Below are 6,558 nucleotides of genomic sequence, written 5' to 3' on the forward strand. Positions count from 1 at the left end.
ATAAAGAGGAAATTAAACTTTTAAAGTGATATATACCATTTACCTTTGGGAAAATATCAAATATCTAGTCATCTGATGAAAGATGTGTAAGACCTATGCACAAAACATTACCAAACAATATTGAGGAAAACTTTTTTAAAGCCCTAAATAGAGGGAATGTCATTTTTATGATTTGGAAGATGCACAGATTCAACATGATGCCAATTAAAATCCCAGCAGGATTTGTGAGTGCGTTTGCATCTGTGTTGTGTGTAGAAATTGACAAGTTGATTCTAAAATACATGCAAAATGCAAAAGGCCGAAAAGAGCCAAGAGAATTAAAGAAGAATGAAACTGGGCAACTTTACTACCAAATATCAAAACCTGGCTATTTTTTATTTTTTTTGAAATGGAGTTTCACTCTTGTTGGACAGGCTGGAGTGCAATGGCATGGTCCTGGCTCACTGCAGCCTCCGCCTCCTGGATTCAAGCGTTTCTCCTGCCTCAGCCTCCCAAATAGCTGGGATTACAGGTGCCTGCCACCATGCCTGGCTAATTTTTGTATTTTTAGTAGAGATGGGGTTTCACCATGTTGGCCAGGCTGGTCTCGAACTCCTGACCTCAGGTGATCTGCCAACCTCGGCCTCTCAAAGTGCTGGGATTATAGGCGTGAGCCACCATGCCCGGCCAAAACCTAGCTTTTTAAAGCCGTTGTAATTAAGACAGTGATACTGCCCCAAAGATCGACAAATAGACCAATGGGAAACAAAGAGTCCAGAAACAGACTCATACCTATACAGTTTATAACAAAGGTGGCTTTTCAGTGCAGTTGGGAAAGGATCATCTTTTCAATAATTGGTTTTGGGTCAACTGGCTATCCTTACAGGGTGGGGAGGGGAAATCTTGACCCCTGCCTCAAACCAGATGAGTTGCTGGTCTAAATGTAAAAGAAAACGGAATGATTTTGGAATAGTCAAAAAGTTCTTAAACAGAATCAAAAATGTGCTCACCATAAACGGCCAGGTGTGGTGGCTCACGCCTACAATCTTAGCACTTTGGGAGGCCAAGGCGGGTGGATTACCTGCAGTCGTGAGTTCGAGACCAGCCTGTCCAACATGGTGAAACCTTGTCTCTACTAAAACTACAGAAATTAGCTGGGCGTGGTGGTGGGCACCTGTAATCCCAGCTACTCGGGAGGTTGAAGTACGAGAATCTCTTGAACCCGGGAGGCAGAGGTTGCAGTGAGCTGAGATCGTGCCATGCACTCCAGCATGGGCAACAGGACAAGACTCTGTCTCAAAAAAAAAAAAAAAAAAAGTGCTCACCATAAAGGAAATAAGTGGTATATTGATCAATTGATCATATATTGATCTGTATTAAATTTAAGACTTCTGTTTGTCAAAAGACACCATTAGGATATTCAAACGGCAGGCCAAAGAGTAGAAGAAATTCACAATACACTTACCTAACAAAACACTTGTCATACAGATCATATAAACCACAAGACGATTTGAAAAAGAAAATGTTAGGAAATGGCCAAAAGGGAGATACCCTTAATAAACTGGCACCCAAAAAAGTGGATATACAGATGTCCAATAAGCATATAAAAAGGTGCCCAGTTTCATTAGTTATCAGAGACATGCAAATAAAACCATAATGGAATACCACTATATACCTACCCAATGGCTAAAATGAAAAAATACAGAAGATACCAAGTGTAGGTAAGGATATGAAGCAGTGAAAATTCTTATGCACTGCTAATAGAAGTGCAAGTTGGTACAGCCACTTTGGAAATTTGAGAAGAGATAATATCTGTGAAACTTGAACAAATATGGAATACTCCATACCGTAGCCATTCTTCTAGGTGTAGCTCTAGCAAGTATATGTTTGTATGCATATACACTTACCAAACGACATGTACAAAAAAGTTCATAATGCAAACTGGAAACTATCCAAATGCCCATCAAAAGTAGAATGAATAAATTGTGGTTAATTTACATAATGGAATATCCTACAATGATGCAGAGAATCTATAGCTACATACAACAATGTGAATGAATCTGATAAATATAGTGTTAAGTGAAAGAAGACAAAGAATATTTATCTTATGATCTTGTTTATCTAAGTTTCTTAACAGTCCAGGCGTGGTAGCTTGTACCTGTAATCCCAGCACTTTGGGAGGCTGAGGTGGGTAGGTCACCTGAGCTTAGGAGTTCGAGACCAGCATGGGCAACATGGTGAAACCCCATCTGTACAAAAAATATAAAAATTAGCAGGGCATGCTGGGTTGTGCCTGTAATACCAGCTGCGTGGGAGGCTGAGGTGGGAGGATCACTTGAGCCCAGGAGGTTGAGGCTGCAGTGAGCCATGATCAAACTTAAAAAAAAAAAAAAAATTGGAGGTATCTAGAAAAGTAAATACTACAAGCATGTTTGATCACTGCACCTAAAAAATTAAGAGAGAGAGAGTGAGGTAGGGGTTAGGGAGGGAAAAGAAAAGAGATTCCGTTAAATGAAGACAAGGGATTGATCTTTAGGCTGAAAATGCAAAGGTCGAGAAGTGAATCAAGTGTTCAAACTATCTGAAAATATATACTATCGGGATAAAATGAACAGTTTCTTTTTCACTGATTTCCAGCGTGTTTCAACGAAAAAGCACTTCTTGCATTCTCTGCAATGTCTACTGATAACAGTTGAGAATTACTGGACTTGGTAACTCGCTTAAAGAACTCATTACCCAAAAAAAAAAAAAAACCAGTATAATTAGACAAACGTAAAACAGTTCAAAATGTTTGCAAAAATATTGGAAAGTCTGGGCTGTACACGACCCTTCATTTATTCATTCAAAAGACATTTACTTAGTGCTTATTTTGTTTTATGCCCTGTAGTCCCAGCTACAGGAATAAAGATGGGGGTTTGGAGGTCATGGAGACGTAAAGGATTCCTCAAGAAAGCAAGCAAGAGGAAAGCAAGGAAGGGATGTGGGATTTGGAGCAGAGGAGTAGTTAGCTATGCCAAGTTAAGAAGGTGGCCAGGTCAGCGATGGGACAACCTAGACCTGCTCCCAAGGCCAGAGTGAGCTGGGTGCCTTCAGCAGCCCACTTCCATGGTTGGCGGGGCAGTTAACTCCTTTACCCCTAGAGTCATCATTACCTAGGACCTCAAGGCAGCATGTGTGACCTGGAACCTGAAACCAGGATAGAAATCAGATTTCTGACAGAGGCATTCCTGATGGGAATGGGGTTACTGGATAGAGTGAGTGAGCTTGGAAATCTAACTCTCTGAATAAAAGATCTTTCTGTCAACAAGATCCTGAACTTGATCTTATCCACTGTTCCCAATCCAGGGTGATGCCCTCCTCAAACTCTTGCATGTCCTTGGTGAGTTTGAGCTGCAAAGTTCTCCTGTCACCTTTTGTCCTAGACACGTGGGCCGGCAGGCAGAGTACCGTCGCACACACTCACTGCTGATATCTGGCCTGTTGGCCCAGGACACCCACTGGAAAGACAAGGCAACTCTAGTTTTGTACAAGTTCTATGACAGTCTATTAACATGTTGCCTTGCAATTCTTGGTGTACTAATAACTGCTGGCTAAAGACATTCCTGACATTAAAAGAACATGTTCTGATTCAGTATTTTACATGTGAGAAACATCTCCAATTACAGAAAATCATTCCTAAGTTGAGGAGAAAATATTTTCCCACTGATGAAATTTATCAGATTGGTATAGAATCTTCTGGGAAGAAAAACAGCAGTGATAAAACTTCAGCTGGGAGCCATATGTTTTTAAAAGCAGCCATTGTAAACTAAGGGCAATATATCAAGTGATAGAGCTGGTTCACTTTGCAGTGTTGTCACACATAATCTGACCTGTGAAATTTTTGGAAAAAAAAAATGACTGAACTTAGAATATTGCACAGGAAATTGACCTTGTAAACTCACTTGTGAATACTTTCATACAAAGATCATCCTAGGATAATCTTTAAAGAATTATCAGTTGCTCAATATTTTACACTTATGACTGAAAAAGAAAATAGTGTGTAACAGTTAATGAACTGGCAGAAACTTCTCAGTAAAAAGGCATTCTTTTTGCATGTAGTTTTCTTATATGGCGCACCTTATATTATTTTACAAACCAGTATTCTTTTAAAGTAGGCTGGATCCTAGCAGGAAATAGATTATTAATTTTTTTCTAAAGTATTAAATCATTTCTACTTTCACATTGTAATAATTATATGTGTTTTCATAACATATTAAAAGATCTACTCAAATGTCTATCCTGGATAAATGTTTTTTGTGTCCTGAAAGCCCAAGTTAGCATTACTTTGCAGTATAAACAAACCAGTTCTCCAGTTCTAGTTCGATGGCTAAATGCACAGGGACTTATTTGGTATCTTTCTCTTTCTCTCTTTCTCTTTTTTTTTTATAACCACTTTTTTTTTCTATAACATCTATGTTTGAATGTTAACATTCTTGTTTTTCATTAACTGTCCTTTTTTTCAGATTATAAAAGAAATGAAAATTGCTTACAGCCCATCTCCCAAATAGAACCACTTTTACCATTTTGGTGTCTTTGCTTTCAGATTTGAAAAGCGACATTTCCATGAGATTTTTTTTTTTTTTTTTTTTTTTTTTGAGATAGAGTCTCACTCTGTCACCCAGGCCGGAGTACAGTGGTGCCATCTCTGCTCACTGCAACCTCCACCTTGCGGATTGAAGCGATTCTCCTGCCTCAGCTTCCTGAGTAGCTAGGATTACAAGCACGCACCACCATGCCTGGCTAATTTTTGTGTTTTCTAGTAGAGACAGGGTTTCACCATGTTGGCCAGGCTGGTTTCGAAGTCCTGACCTCAGGTAATCCGCCTGCCTCAGCCTCTCAAAGTGCCGGGATTACAGGCGTGAGCCACTGCACCCAGCCTCCGTGTGATTTTAAAACATGTTTTCTCATTACAAAAGGAAGACATGTGCATTCAAGAAATCTGACAAACACACCTGATAAATCAACATACGATGTCAGCAAAATGCTAGGATCTGAGGAAACAGAACTCATCCATGTGGAGGGTGTAAAGTGACACGGTGTTTAGGAATCCAGCTGGGCAGTGTTTGCTGTTACTGAATTTGTGTGCACTCTCTGAGCTAGAGACTCCATTGCTAGATAACCTTTCCAACAAAACGTATCCCACATGCGCATAAGGATAAGGATAGTCACTGAAACATTGTTTATAATAGAAAAAGCAGGAAAGGGCTTTGTGTCCATCATTCGGGATATAATTGATCTCTATAATTCAGGATGTATATAAATTATGGTACAGCTATATTAGAAATGTGTGCTTATATATTTAATAAATACTAAGCAGCTATTGAGATCAAATGAATAAAAATTTTCGAACAAAGTGTAAGGTAAATCTGTATATACTGATAGTAAAAGATCTGTAAGATGTGGTATAAAATGAAAAATGTAATTTATAAAACAGTATGTATAGTATTACCACATTTATGTAAATGTAAGAAGGATACATGCACATATATACAAAGAAAAATACGTAGAAAGGGACTGGAAGGATGTGCACAAAACTGTGTGGAGGGAACCTTCCCATTCAGTTCTGTGCCATTGTGGCTTGCCCTGACTCTTTTACAGTAAGAATGTGTGCGTTGCTTCTATAATTTTAAAAAGTAAAACTGCACAATGTACTTCTTCATTAATTGTTACAGACCATAACATTTTAAAATACCACATTTTAGATTATAAAACGTATATGTATTATAAAACATTTATAGCCAGGCACGGTGGCTCACGCCTGTAATCCCAGCACTTTGGGAGGCCAAGGCAGGTGCATCACGAGGTCAGGAGTTCAAGAGCAGCCTGGCCAACAGTAAAACCCCATCTCTACTAAAAATACAAAAAAAATTAGCCGGGCATGGTGGCGGGCGCCTGTAATCCCAGCTACTCAGAAGGCTGAGGCAGGAGAATCGCTTGAACCTGGGAGGCAGAGGTCACAGTGAGCGGAGGTCGTGCCATCGCACTCCAGCCTGGGCGACAGTGTGAAACTCCGTCTCAAAACAAAAACAAAAAACCATTTAGATCATACAGGAAAGTATAATTAAGAAAAATCAGAGAAATCCTCTCTCTCCTTGGTGGAATTCTCTTACCATATTTACGAGCCCTAGAGCCAGCCTACTTCCCAAGTCCTCTTTACTCAGCTCCATTTTGAGAGAACTTCTAAACTTGCAAATTCACTATGAAAAAAATATCCCAAGCATGAAGGGCAGAAGCAGCACTGAGACAGAGTGAGCTCAGGACAGTTCTGTTTAGGGAACCTGTTTCTGTTCCTATGGACTCCATCCATCCAGCAACCAACATGCAGAAGGCAAACAGCAAGGTGCTCCTTACTGCTGGTTGTCAAACTGGGATATCTGGTTGCTCTTTCCAAATCGAACTCGTTCTCCTTTACAGTGTGATACTTCTACGCCTACTGCTCTAATAGTAACCACCTTTTCTCACTAGGTTTAAAGTTCTCCAACTAAGTCAGACACTGCCACCTGACTTGACATTGCAATAAAATGATAGTCACTTCATGGA

Source organism: Gorilla gorilla, chromosome 6 (assembly GCF_029281585.2).
Source record: "Gorilla gorilla gorilla isolate KB3781 chromosome 6, NHGRI_mGorGor1-v2.1_pri, whole genome shotgun sequence".
NCBI lineage: Eukaryota > Metazoa > Chordata > Mammalia > Primates > Hominidae > Gorilla > Gorilla gorilla.